The sequence below is a fragment of the Mustela lutreola genome, chromosome 1, assembly GCF_030435805.1.
Source record: "Mustela lutreola isolate mMusLut2 chromosome 1, mMusLut2.pri, whole genome shotgun sequence".
Classification (NCBI taxonomy): Eukaryota; Metazoa; Chordata; class Mammalia; order Carnivora; family Mustelidae; genus Mustela; species Mustela lutreola.
In genome coordinates, this window is record NC_081290.1 from 156,735,321 (window position 1) to 156,750,701 (window position 15,381).

Consider the following 15,381-nt stretch of genomic DNA (forward strand, 5'->3'; position numbering starts at 1 on the left):
CTTTCTTGGTAAATGCTTATGAGATGCCCAATATAGGTTTCCACACCAATGAAAAGTCTTACTACCTTCTGTTTCTATAATAGTTTATACCACCCGGTAGACATCTATTGTGGGGCTTACCAATGATAAGTGAAAAACAGAGAGAGAGAGAGAGAGAGAGAGAGAGAGAGAGAGAGAGAAGGGGGGGCGAGAAAGGGATATGGAAGGGGTAGATCACTGATACAAATTATATCCTTGTTCCTGACTCTGAGTTCCGCATCTGGCTGGGTCAGATGCTCAGCCTCCCAACAGAAGGTAAGACCCCAGAAAGGCTATTACTCATTCCTTGGCTGGAGAGATGTGTGCGCATGCGCAGAGCCTGGGTAGTTACGGAACAGCACTATGAGATGCGCTGCGCCACCAGTAGAATCAGTGGCCTCATGTAGGCTCTAAAGCCAGCAGTAACAAGGCTCCCTGGAGGCAGCCATCAACTTAGAAGTCACTGGAGAACAGTTCTTCCCCTTGGCATATCTAAATCCTCTGAAAGAATCCATGATGGGTGGATGGTTTCTTCTTCCTTCCTGCAGGTTCTTTCATTGTTGTCTGATGCTGGAAGAATTCGGCAGTTGAAAATGGACTATTCACTCTTATTTATACAGCATTTTCCCCTCCAGCGAGAAGAAAACTGCTACTCACATCCAAAAATATCTCATTCCAATAGGGAGTTTATAGCATTTGCTTCCCACCAAAGCAAAACCCTCAATACATGAAATCTGAGATCTTGCCAATTTAATGGACCCCTAAAATTTTTTAAATAGCATATATTATTTTAATGCTTTACACAGTTGGAAGGTTACTGAGGGATAAATTGGCAGAGTCTCTGTTTTCTTTTGAAAAACAAATTCATAAAAATGAAGTATTCTACATTATTTCATATCATTATTTTGGCAATTTTATTTTTATGGCAAAGTTTGAGTCCATTATATTGTCTGAATTCTAAAAAGATTCAATTGGTTATAGAAAAAATTTTATTTAAAAATTTGCTTTCTCATTTTTTTTTTCCTGGCTAATTCCTGAGTTTTGTTATACTTACTATTTAAAGGACCTAATTTATTTTTCATGGCCCATCACCAGTATCCAAGATAATATCCAATTTCTTAATTCTGAACTCTGCCTTGAGTGACTTCCAAAATAAATGAAATGAAAATACCTCAGGGCAGTCTTTGTTTATACACGGTGGCAAAATTAAGTTACATGGATCACTGCACAGGGGACACTTTTGGGTCTCTACTATGCATGCTGTCAGGCAGAAGGCTTCTACTTCACTTTAGATAGAACAAGATTTTTTGAGCCCCTTCTCGAACAAAACAGTACTGAAAATACAAAAGTGAATCAGGCTCATGTCCTGAACGGATGGTCTTTGTTGGAATGGGTTCTTGAACTGTGATGTCATTGTGCCCTGTGTCTGTAAAGACAAAACGTTTCTTTTTCTCACTGGGTTTCAAAACGTGGATGAGTTCACTTACAAGCCATTCTTTGTGTCATTAATGGATTTGCCTCTGCATCCTGATGCTGGTCAATTACAAAAGGTAATTAATGAAATGCCTCAAAAGACCGTCTGAATTGCCATCTCCTCCTTCTGCATTGGGAGAAAATGTCTGAGGTAGAGAGACTAGATGCCATAAGTCAGTCATCCCTAAAAATGGTGCTCCTTGCAGAACCAGGGGGCGCTTTTTGCTCATTTCCCTCAACACATCACGTGTTGTCTAAGACTCAGCCATGGCCCTGGCAAACACAGTAAACAGACAGTAAAAGTTTTCACCAGTGGATGGATAAATGGGTGGTTTTTGTGGACCTAGGTGAACTAAAGTATGTAAGAAGCCATTGTTTGACTTAATACCTAGATATCACTGTATCTGATATTTTTCAATAATTCCATTCTTGCAAAGCCTTGTTTCCATTTGAGTTCAATTACTTTGGGGAAAAATCTCCTCACTTCCCACCCTTTTATAATTAAAAAGCATGTTCTGTTAAGACTCTTTCAAAATGTTTTCCTCCTCCAACTCCCAAAGCTTGCTGGTTTGGCTGACCCAGTACGACTCAATATCCGTGGAATATAAGAACACATGTAGCTTTCAGGATTCAGGTGAACTGGAATTGGAAGCAGATTAAGTTATCCTGGAGATACTAAACCTCAGAGGACCATTTTTAGCATGAGTGTTTTTATGTTGATAGTCAGCCCCAGCTGGGATGCTATACGAGTCACAGACAAATGTCCAACTTATCATCTTTCCCAAATTGTTGGCAAAGTTCTCCCAAAACAATCCAAAGCAAAGAAATCTGGCCTTGGGTGACCAGCAATTTTTGTCAACAAATGCACTCTTTTCCACTCTCCCCACATTCACATGAACTCAAATGGCAACAATATGTCAAGAGTTGACTGCTCTGCTCATTTGCTTGCTTATTTCTTGGGTGGGTTCATTCACTTTAATCTAGAGCGTGGAGTAGTCACTTAGGTTAAATTCTCGTGATTCTGTTTACATAATATAGAAGATGTCTAGATTCTAGACCAATGCCAAAAAAACCCCTAGGTTTTTATTTATTTATTTATTTTTTAAGATTTTATTTGTTTGTCAGAAAGAGAGCACAAGCAGGGCGAGCGGCGGGCAGAGGGAGAAGCACGTTCCCCGCTGAGCAAGGAGCCTGTGCAGGACTCGATCCTGGGACCCTGGGATCATGACCTGAGCTGAAGGCAGACGCTTAACAATTGAGCCACCCAGGTGCCCCCAAAACCTAGATTTAAAAAAAATTTTTTTAGTACCATAGGAAAATAGCTTTCATCAGTATTTACTAACATTCAAATAAGGGAGAACAGAGGAAATTAACTTGGTAAATTGTACTTAAGAAAAATGCATTTTCTTTCTTTTTTTTTTTTTTTTTTAAAGATTTTATCTATTTATTTGAGAGAGAGAGAGAACAAGCAGCTGGGAGGGGGAGAAACAGGCTTCCTGCAGAGCAGGGCAAAGATGTGGGGCATGATCCCACAGTCCTGGGATCATGACCTGAGCCAAAGGCAGAAGGTTAACTGACCGAGCCACCCAGGTGCCCCCCCAAATACATTTTCTTTCAAAATATTGCTTTAATTCATCGTATATTCCATGAGAAATGCTTTTTTAACCCAAATGATTTGGAGAATCCCCAGCTTCCTACTTTTCATATCTAGATACCACATCCCCTGTTGTAGTAATATTAGGCCTAAATTTGGAGGAGGGAGAGAAGAACTCATAGCTGAACATTCAGAAACTAGGGAAACTAGCTTCCAGCCAAGCTTATTTTTTATTCCTATGGATATTCTCGGGTAAGGTGGCTGTATCAAGTTTTCTGAGTCAAATGGAATATTGGCATATTTTTCTTCAAGTGAAGTAAATGAACATAACATCTCAGAATTATAGAGTTTTACATTTTAAATCAGTTGGAGTCTTCAAATTAATTTCAGCTGAATAATCAACTACATTTTTTGCAGTTGGCATATTAACTCCATTGTTTCGTCAAATAACGAATGCTAAATGGCTGAATGCTAAAACGTCAATATTAGACCATCCACCAGTTTCAAGTACTTGAAAAAGAGACTGAATTAAGCAATTGGACTCTAAATTTGTGGACTCCCTCTGCCCTGAATTACTAGTTTTTCCATTCTTCCTAAGTGACTATCTTGTACCAAACCCAGCACTGCCTTCTGATTGGAATCTTCATCTCTTCTAACCCCAACACTGTGTTGGTTCCAAAACTCTCTGTAAGGTTTTAGTCCTCATTTTCCCATTTGACTGTGTCTCCCCACCTGGAAGATCGTGGAAAAAATCTGGTCAACACTCATGAGGTTTTCACTCTCTGTAGACTGAACAATTGTTGGGAATAGCTCACTTGGATTCCTGTACGAGGATGGAATGGAATAGATTCCTGCTGACGCTATTCAAAGCAAGAAAATATATCATGATTAACTTGACAAATGACTCCAAATCCAGCACTGCTGCTTGGGAATTTTTTTCCCTTTGAGTACATTTGCTTAGGACAAGTTTATGTACCAAAGGAAAAAGAAACTTGTTCCATTCGACCGCAAGTGTAAGTACCAAAGGAGAAAGAAACTTGTTCCATTCAACCGCAATGTAAGTGTCAAAAGATGCTTCTCCTTTTCCTTCCTCTTCTTTTTTTAGCCTGTCTCTCCCACCCTGGTTTTTTTGTGTTTTTTGGTGTTTTTTTGTTTTTCTTCCTTAACTTCAGATTGGCCATTCCATCCTTAAATGTGGTTTAAACAAAGGGGAAATGGGCCTGGCTCTAAGCTAGTGACAAGCTTCCCCTATTGCTAACGTTCCTCCCTGTTCAAAAGGGGTCTGCGGGCCTGGGGAGGGGGGTGGGGGACCTGGGGAAAGACACTCCTTTCCCACTCCCACATGGGAAGACAGACCATTTGTCCCACACACAAAAAAGTAAGTCAGGACATTGTGTACATTGTGTATACACACACACACATACACACACTCCCCATGTATATAAACTATGCAAAACATACATTGCATAATCTTCACTGTTTCCATGTCGTTGAGTGTGCAGTTCAGTGATATGAAGAACGTCCCCATTGCTGTGCAACGGCCACCACCATCCCTCTCCAGGATGTTTTCTCCTTCCCAAACTGAAGCTCTTTACCCATTAAACAAGAACTGCCTATTCTCTTCTCTCTCCAGCCCCCGGTAACTTTCTGTCTCTACGAATTCCAATATTTCGGTACGTCGTCTAAATGGTATTGTACAGTATTTGTCTTTTGCCTCTGGCATATTTCATTCAGCATGTTTTCAGGGTTTGCCTGTGTTGTAGCATGTATCTGAATTCTGCTCCTTTTTAAGACTGAATAATGTCCCAATGTGTGTGCATACATTTTGTTCGGCCATTCCTCTGTGGATGCAAAACAGGATGAGCAGAACCTGTGAATCAAACACTCCTTAACTACTACAAGAGGAGGATTATTTTTTGAGCATGCATATATGCCTATGATACTGCGAATGGCAAGGTCTCATAGATAAATCCTGGGTTAAAGGTGGAGTACTGAAAGAATATTGAGTAACAGATATCAAGGCTTGCTGGCCCCCACTGGAAGGACAGACACCTCAACTGGGAAGAGAGGGGGAGACTGTGTATAGGTCAGGACCCAAGGATCATTATGCCTTTTTTTTTTTTAAAGATTTTATTTATTTCTTTTCCAGAGAGAGGTGTGTGTGTGTGTGTGAGAGAGAGACAGAGAGAGAGAGAGAGAGAGCGCGGGAGAAGCAGACTCCCCACTGAGAAGGGAGTCTAATGCAAGACTCCATCCCAGGATTCCAGGATCATGACCTGAGCCAAAGGCAGATGCTTAATGACTGAGCCACCCAGGTATCCTCGTTACGTTTTTAATGCATAAGGATGGTTACACAATATTTTGTCTCTCCGTGAAAACCAGAGACAAACTCAACCCAAAAGTAATATATATATTTCTTCCTATAACCACAAAGAAACATAAGGAATTGGCTCACTCCCCTGAGTCTTTTGAACTATGAGAAAACTCTTTTTTTAAATAAAGATTCTATTTATTTATTTGACAGAGAGAAAGAGATCAATAGTAGGCAGAGAGGCAGGGAGACAGAGAGGGGGAAGCAGTCACCCTGCTGAGCAGAGAGCCCGATGTGGGGCTCGATCCCAGGACCCTGAGATCATGACCTGAGCAGAGGGTAGACCTTTAATGACTGAGCCACCCAAGCAGCCCGATTTTTCTATTTTATTACTTTAACATGGCCAGGACATCTACATAGCTCAATCAGTTAATGTCTCAAATGGTAGAGGACTTCGTATCTCCCAAATTATCCAGTCCATTTTTGAAGGTCTCTATCAGAAAGTACACCCCTTTTATCTCCCATTTTTTTAAGCTCAAATCTGTTTTCATGGCCTTTCCCCTTAATCACTGGTGTCTACCTCTCGTGCCCCTGGGAGAACCTTCTTCTTGACAACCCTCAGAGTATTTGAGGAATATTTGAGTATCTGTGTTAGCGTGTCCTCTTAAGTCTTCTCCTATCCACATGGATCCTCTTTCTTTGTTTATTCCAAATGTGGCATGGTTTCGTGTCCCTTCACCAGCCTGGTTGAATGTATCTCCTGTGATTTATCACATTTTTTGGCTTATATTCCTCCCCAAGTGTGGTATCCACAGTCAGACACAATGCTTTGGGTTTAGTAATTTTCTGTCAAAAATTTGGCACTTTGATGGCTTTTTTCACTTATGATAAACTGCTTTTCTTTCTTTCTTTTTTTTTTTTAAATTGTATTTATTTATTTGACAGTCAGAGATCACAAGTAGGCAGAGCAGCAGGCAGAGGAGGGGGGGGCGGAGAAGGGGGAGGGAAAGCAGGCTCCCTGCTGAGCAGAGCCTGATGCGGGACTTGATCCCAGGATCCTGGGATCATGCCCTGAGCCCAAGGCAGAGGCTTTAACCCCTGAGCCACCCAGGCGCCCTGACAGACTGCTTTTCTTGACAAGAGGCCTCAACATGCACTCCAGTTCGTTTTGAAGTCTCACATTGGTCACTAGTTGTGAAAACTTCCAGTCTCACTTTCAGGGAACAATTTAATGATGGGTCTGAGTAAGGCCATAGGGATCACTGCTCCTTTGCTGAGTTCAGTGGTTCCCAAACAGTGGCCTGCACACCCCAGATGGCCAATGGTCAGGGGATTTCCTATGCAAAGATTGTCAATCATGATATTGCTTCAATTATGGAACCTTGGTGCACTTGACATCTGCCTTCTCATTAGGTAAGTGTTATTCATTCCCCTCTGGAAGGTCTACAACAAGTATATGTTCTGTGACAAGTGTAATGTGTTTATAAGCATGTGCATAATAAATTATTGGAAATGCTGTGTTTTTAATACGCTCTTAATATATAAAGTTTGACTCCTGTCAGCCAGGGTTCTGTTAACATTATTTAGAAGTTGGCTTACAGGGTGGTCTGCCAAAGCCTTCACTGATGTTCTAGCAGCCTCACTATGGAGCTGCTAGGACCTGGGATTGTGGGAGGCCGCAGAGGATGATGTGAGCCCAGGGAACATTTAAGGTGGCACTTCATTCATCTCTGGAGAGGCAGGTGTGAGACCTGCTCATGTCGCTTGCAACGTGTTCAAGGAGCCAAGACTATTACATAAGAATAATAAGAAACCAGTACAGGACACATAGAATTGCACTCTCCAAGCCGAGGGTTAAAGATTTGGGTGTTTAGCATTTATTTCACTACGGGGGCCCTGCTGTTTAAGACATATGCTTGTTTAGTGCTCTCCAATTTGGGAGGACAGGGCTGGTATTGTAACTGGTCACCCCTATACAACAGATGTCATTTCTATCCATCTGTCCCCACACCAAAGCCCTCCCTCCCTGATGCTGGCCAGGAAGGATCCCCCAAACTCCTGTAGACCTGACCCCTAACCCCAGGGAATGGCCTGATCCCAAAATGCATGAGAGAATCCGGCACCAAGCACACTCAGATGATACCCTCTTGAATGAGAAAGTCTGTGAAAGTGCCCCTTAAGATAATCGAGATGTGAATGAAGTTATAAATCAATCTTTACACATACAAAGCAACCTAGAAAATTTGCTTTGATGCTCTACAGTAAAGGAAATGAAATTGAATAAATATATGGGTGTGTTCCCCTGCCAGGTGGCAAACCTTCAAGTATTCAGTATTTCAGGCCTAGGCCATTGCACTAATTTCCTAATAGACTCTTTGCCTTGATCTCTAATTGCCTCCACTCTGGCCCATCCCAGGTCATGTATCCAGTGAGCAGCATTACTGTCCCTCTTCATTACTGTGGAAAAGTTTCTTGGGCATTTCAGGCCCTCCAGAGACCAGTTCCAACCTCCCACAGGTTTCCTAAATGAACTTTCCCATCAACCAAGCTGGTCTTTTGTGGGTGTGCCAACACGTCGTCACATTCCTGTTTCCATGCCTGAATGCATAAGTAGAAGTTCTCTCTCTTCTCTTGGTCCAGGTTCTCCCTTCCTTTCAAAGTCTAGCTGCTGTCCCAGATTTCATAGGCCCTGGTGCTTGCTTCTCATTCATGAGGGGCACACCGGTACTGTGTAGTGTTTCTGGTAGTTGGGTGACACTTGGCATGCCTTGCCTTATATCTGGGGAGAGACGATTCTCCATGGGTCTCTCATGTTTCCAAACATCTTGCAAGCACACTCACCACCTTTGTTCTGGAAGGGTATTTATAGGATGTTTATATAGCTAATAATTTTGAAATACAGAGGCAGTGCTTCCCTCTGGAGAAAAGAGCAGGCAGGCTTCCTGCCCATTATAAAAGACTCTGATTCCTTAAGCTCAGGGTTCTTCTCCTGTAACAAAACCCACAGCATGTTCATTTGCTATGCGGCCATTTGTGTCATCCTATGGAAACTGGGGCCTGGGGTACTTGCATAAGTAAAGGTTGACGCTCTGATTATTGCTATAATAAAGCCCTTTATCTCTGACCCGGGAGTCTTATGCCAGCATCCAAGACACCATGGGAGTGTGACTTTTTAGCTTACAAGTAGAGGAAAATCTCGGATCCTTCACAGTTCTTGACACAGCATCTTTCTGTGGAAACTCTGTCTATGGAGACTTTATCTCCCCTAAAAGAGAAAATCAAGATTAGAAAGTGTAAACCTATATTATATTTCCTAATGCCCCTGGCATTTTCCCCTACACATTCTTTTTTTTTTTTTTAAGATTTTATTTATTTGACACACACACACACACACACACACATAGAGAGAGATCACAAGTAGGCAGAGAGGCAGGCAGAGGGGGAGGGGGAAGCAGGCTCCCCACTGAGCAGAGAGCCCGATGTGGGGCTCGATCCCAGGACCCTGAGATCATGACCAAGCCAAAGGCAGAGGCTTAACCCACTGAGCCACCCAGGCACCCCTCCCCTATACATTCTAAGTATCCAGTAAGTTTTATTGATGAAGACATAAATGATATTGATAATAAGGTAAAATAACCATAGCACCAAAATCCCTAGTTTGACTCAGATTCAACAATACTCATCGTTTCTGCTCTGTAAGGCCCCTGGTTTTCTAGCAGTAGGGTCTTAAATGCATGTGTGCAAAAGAGGGTGGGGAAGGAGAGCGTGATGCGTAGAGAAGATGATGAGGGGAATAAGTTCAAGAATCCAGCTGTAGCAGAGACTCTTAATTGCCTCCAAATATCACTCAACCCTCCTTCCCTTGTAAAAAATAATCCAATTTTTTTCAGCTGAGAAATATTATGGCTAACTAAAAGACCACATTTCTCAGCCTGCCTTCAAGCCAGAGGTGACCCTATCACTGGGTTCTTGCCAATGAGATCTAAGCAGAAGGAAAGAGGAGATTTCATCACTTTAAAAAATATGTCAGAGTTACTTTGAAAATGCTTCATAACCCTGAGTGCCACCAGCGCTGCCCAGAGTCGGGCTGGGTCTAGCTTCCATCCCCAGGATCCTTCCTTCTGTACCCCAGTCTGATGGTCGCCATGATTTAAGTCCTTAGGGCCAAACTCAAGCTATGCCAAAGCAAGAGTTGGTCTCGCCCTATCCTCTTCACAGTTGGAGACCTCAGCTTCCAATGACCATGTTGCTCATCAGTCTGCTTTATGGAGTGTTTGATCCTTCATCGACACTGTGTGAAGTGGAGAAGGGAGCGCAGTGGAGCAATACTGAGGATGCTAGATAGAGTTCTAAGCTCTAGTTCCAGCTTTCTCCTTTACTCGTTCTGACTTTAATAAACGAGGGCGCCTGGGTGGCTCAGTGGGTTAAGCCTCTGCCTTCGGCTCAGGTCATGATCTCAGGGTCCTGGGATCAAGCCCTGCATTGGGCTCTCTGCTCAGCAGGGAGTCTGCTTCCCTTCCTCTCTCTCTGCCTGCCTCTCTGCTTACTTGTGATCTCTGTCTATCAAATGAATAAATTTTAAAAATCTTTAAAAAAAAGAAAAGAAAATCAGGAAGAAGAAATACATTTACAGTACTGTACTGCATTTATTGATATTTTAAGTTTACATTATTTGTTTATAAGGTGAATCAATCAGGACCTACATGAAAATGTCTCTATGATACAAAACACTGTAGATGTTATACACATTACGAACACAGACATCAAAAATGAAAAGAAAATGTGAAAAACAAATGCATATTTATTTACAGGTATAACAACTCATGCACTGATAATGAAGGAACAGCAACATAATTGCTTTATGATAGCCTAGTGTAATCGATATGATTAATTCTCTGTAACCTCCCTTATATGCTAGTGAATGAATCATTATAAAATTTTTTATGGCACACAGCATTATAGTCATATTTGTCATATAGTTTGGGGAACTTTGTTACATTTTTTGGGGAAAAAAAACACTTACCTGTGATGATAGGCTGATAAGCAGTTTCTCTATTTATGAGAAAGAGGAGCGTACCGGACACTTATGTAATTCTTTGAAAGAACAGCTAAAAAACTAAGAAAACTAACACATTTCTAATTTTATATTAACTATCACCCACCTGGTGGTTATGAAAGGAGAGGCTCTCCACTTCCGTACAAGTCTTGCATACAATGTTCCGCATGATGAAAACTTAGGTGACGTTGGTGAGGAAAAATGTCTCATGCAGTTCTTGCCAAATAGTTACTAGATTTTCACACAAATTCCCGCATCCACCTGCACCACAGGTGGATGATTGTACAGTTAACTGTACAGCAGGATGATTATTTACTCGTCATTAAGTGGGAAGAGATCATCATAAAGGTATTCACCTTCATTGTCTTCACGCTGAGCAGGCTGAGGAGGATGAGGAGGACGAGGAGGACGAGGAGGGGGAGGAGGGGGAGGGACTGGTCTTGCCACCCCAGGGATGGCAGAAGCAGAAAATGTGGACGAGGTGGAAGGGGAGGCAGGAGAGGCAGGTACAGTCAGGATAACTTTACCAAAATACATCACAACGTCTATCTCGCCTTTCCACTTTTTCTTCCCTCCAAAATTATTTGTACATGGTACCAATCCTTCCTCTACGATCTGTGTTAGTTTCAGTGCCCATATCATAGAAAGGTTCATATTGTAAAAGACGTCAGAAGCAGTGTTGAATAATTGGAACCCTTTGGACGGATTGTCTAAGTCACTTTGTTTTCTGGCTCTGCTGCGTCTCTGATCTCTTCCCCCTCGTCCAGCATTGGTTCAGAAACACTCATCTCCGTCAGGTCGTCTTCTGGTCGCTACTCCAGCCTGGTGTCTATTAGCTCTTGAATTTCTCCAGGATCCACATCTTAAATTCCTTTATGCCTCGCCTTTTCTGACATATCCACAATCTTTTTCATGATTTTTTGGACAGACACAGGTCATAAATACTGTGAAATCATGCACAACATGTAGACACATTTTCCTTTGGCAGGAATTTATTGTTTCAAGCTTGAAGGCTTTCATGGCTTTTCCTGAAACAATGATGGCATGTTCAATGGAGAAGTCCTCCCAGACTTCGATGATGGTCTCTCTGTCAGGGTTCTCTTCCTCTGTGTTGGCAATACTTCACACAGAATGTCGTGCATAATGAACCTTAAAGGCCCTTATAATTCCCTGTTCTAGAGGCTGGATTAGAGACATTGGGCTTGGGGATAAGGAGACCACTTCAGTACCTTTCATGTTGATTTCAAGGGGCTCTGAGTAGTCAGGAGCATTTCCAGTACCAAATGACCTTTAAAAGGCAGTCCATTACTCACAAGGTACATCCTAACTTTAGTGACAAAGTGTTGATAGAACCAATCCAGAAAAAAGGTTCCTGTTCTCTAGGCTCTCTTTCTTTCTTTTTGTTTTTAAATTTCTTTTTTTTAATTTTTTATAAACATATAATATATTTTTATCCCCAGGGGCACAGGTCTGTGAGTCGCCAGGTTTACACACTTCACAGCATTCACCACAGCACAACCCTCCCCAGTGTCCATAACCCCACCGCCCCCTACTCCCAAGTCCCTCCCCCCAGCAACCCTCAGTTTGTTTTATCAGATTAAGAGTCACTTATGGGGGTGCATGGGGGGCTTACTGGGTTAAAAGCCTCTGCCTTCACCTCAGGTCATGATCCCAGGGTCCTGGGATTTAGTCCCACATTGGGCTCTCTGCTCAGCGGGGAGCCTGCTTCCTCCTCTCTCTCTTCCTGCTTCTCTGCCTACTTGTGATCTCTGTCTGTCAAATAAATAAATAAATAAATAAAATATATATAAAAAAAGAGTCACTTATGGTTTGTCTCCCTCCCAATCCCATCTTGTTTCATTCATTCTTCTCCTACCCCTTAACCCCCATGTTGCATCTCCACTTCCTCACATCAGGGAGATCATATGATAGTTGTCTTTCTCCAATTGACTTATTTCGCTAAGCATGATACTTTCTAGTTCCATCCACGTTGTCGCAAATGGCAAGATTTCATTTCTTTTGATGGCTGCATAGTATTCCATTGTGTATATATACCACATCTTCTTTATCCATTCATCTGCTGATGGACATCTAGGTTCTTTCCATAGTTTGGCTATTGTAGACATTGATGCTATAAACATTCGGGTGCACGCGCCCCTTCGGATCACTACGTTTGTATCTTTAGGGTAAATACCTAGTAGTGCGATTGCTGAGTTATAGGGTAGTTCTATTTTCAACATTTTGAGGAACCTCCATACTGTTTTCCAGAGTGGTTGCACCAGCTTACATTCCCACCAACAGTGTAGGAGGGTTCCCCTTTCTCTGCATCCTCGCCAGCATCTGTCATTGAAAAAGTGTCCATATCACTCAGCATCAGGGAAATACAAATCAAAACCACAAAGAGATATCACCTCACACCAGTCAGAATGGCTAAAATTGTCTAGGCTTTCTTGATGACCAACCAGAAGTCTTTCTCTCCAAGACTCTGGGGATAGCTGCTTTATAGACAAGGGCAGTCCTCATTATAAACCCAACATTGGCATAAAACAGAATTAACCTATCTCTTCCTGCCTTAAATCCTGGTGCTCACTTCTCTTCCTAATTAATTAATGTTCTAAGAGACATTTTTTTTTTCCTGGAATAGGACAGTTTGTGTTAACATCTTCAGGCAGACATCCTTTCTCCTCAGTGATTTTAATAGCGTCTGGGAACTCGTCTGCTACCTCTTGGTCAGCAGAAGCAGCTTCTTTGGTTATCTTGACCATTTTTAAGCCAAGCTCCTTCCTTCCTTCCTTCCTTCCTTCCTTCCTTCCTCTCTTTCTTTCTTTCTTTTTTTTTTTTTAAGATTTTATTTATTTATTTGACAGACAGAGATCACAAGTAAGCAGAGAGGCAGACAGAGACAGAGGGGGAAGCAGGCTCTCTGCTGAGCAGAGATCCTGATGCAGGGCTTGATCCCAGGACCCTGAGACCATGACCTGAGCTGAAGGAAGAGGCTCAATCTACTGAGTCAACCAGGTGTCCCAAGCCAAGCTTCTTTCTACAATTATCAAACCACGCTTTGCTGGCATTAAATTCTTCAGGTTTAGAACCTTCACCTTCCCTTGGCTTTAAGTTGTCATATCATAACTTGACTTAAATCCTATTCCAGTCTAGCAGTACACCTTATTTATGGCAATGCTGTACCCACATAAAAGCCATGTTGTTTATAGGAGATAAAAAGGTACTTTGCAAAAAAGTGCAAGAGTTTCTGCACCTGCTGGCATAGCTGCGGTGATGGCTTCATGAATTTCCTTTTCGTTTTTTATCATGGTTCTTAACACTAGATTCATTTATCTTTCAACGGCAGGTGCCCACAGCTGCAGACCTCAGTCTATGATACATAGAGAGCAATTCAACTTTTTCTTGTGGTGTCATGACTTTTCTCTGTTTCTTGGGAGTGCTTCCAGCATCGCTAGTGGGACTTTGTAAGAGTCTCATGGTGTTAGTCCAGGTTTACAGTATTGCACTAAACACGATGGAAAACACTCAAAAATCTCATGGGATCACTTTTTACTGCAATATGCAATTTACTGGAGAAAGGCACCGCTCACATGAAGATGATTAGCATCTCACAGTGTTTTAAGTAGATACTTGCAACTCTTGAGCTCACCACAATGGCAATAGTGGGTGGCTACAAAATTATTGTGATAGTACATGCGATATGCACAGCAGTTAATTTTATGCAGTAATGATTTGATACTGCATCTTTATTTCTCTAGACTGAAAATGGCACCAGGTAAGGTCTATGTTTGTGGGCATACATTCTGATACATTTTAACTTTTGTAATCGATTTGTAAACATTTTATGGTAGTTAAATGATAAAACAAACTGGCATCTACATATATTTTATTCATTCATGTATCACTTTTTTCTTAATTATTTTGGTATTCATAGGCTATGTAATTTGTCTGTTTTTCCAAATTGTCACAGATCTCCAAAAAATTTTTCCAACATATTTATTGGAAAAATAATTTTCATGTAAGCAGACCTGCACAATTCAAACCCGTGTTGTTGAAGGCTCAAATTATATTTCCTTCTGACCTCTTGTCCAAAATGCATAGTGGAGGTGAAGGACATTACTTTAACTCACCAAACCAAGTAAGGTTGTTAATAAAATAACTTAGATATTGATCTTAGAACAGCAGGTTTTGCACGGTATTTTCAAAGTGACCAAGGGACAGATGGTGGCATTTTAAATGTTCACCATCATAGCAATGCTACTATTTATTTACTATTTTAATAGGCCATCGGGTATATAGTTGAAGTTCATTCTTCAGTTAGTGGTTTCTCAAACATCATGAGAACTTGTTGTCTTTTTTTTTTAAAGATTTTATTTATTTATTTGAAGAGAGGGAGCAGAGCAAGAGAGAGAGCATAAGCAGTGGGAAAGGACAGAGGTAGAGGGAGAAGCAGATTCCCCACTGAGCAAGGAGCCCAATGTGGGACTCAATCCCAGGACCTTGAGACCATGACCAACCCATGAGCCACCCAGGAGCCCTGAACTTGCTGTCTTCTTAATGAAATTCTTGGTCAAAATTTTAGTGAAGAACCCTACAGTTATAAGACAGAGTTGGAAAAGTAAAATTTGGGGAGCTCTGGAAACTGAGCTCACTTCTGTACCTGCTCACCTCTGGTAAACAGTTCTCAGCTTAACTTTCAGTTCTGTGGCTTAGTTCTTATATGGTTCTGGTCCAGTAACTGAACTTCAGTTTCTTCATCTATTAAGGGAATAATAAAACTTTCTTTGTACTAGATGCTTGCTTATTCTCAATCCCATTCTCTTAGTTACTCTGAAAAAAATAGGATAACTGGAAGATCAGAGACTGTGACTGCGGGCACTGGGGTACTGGGGAGTCTGTGCTCATTTCTGGTGTCCATAAAAGACT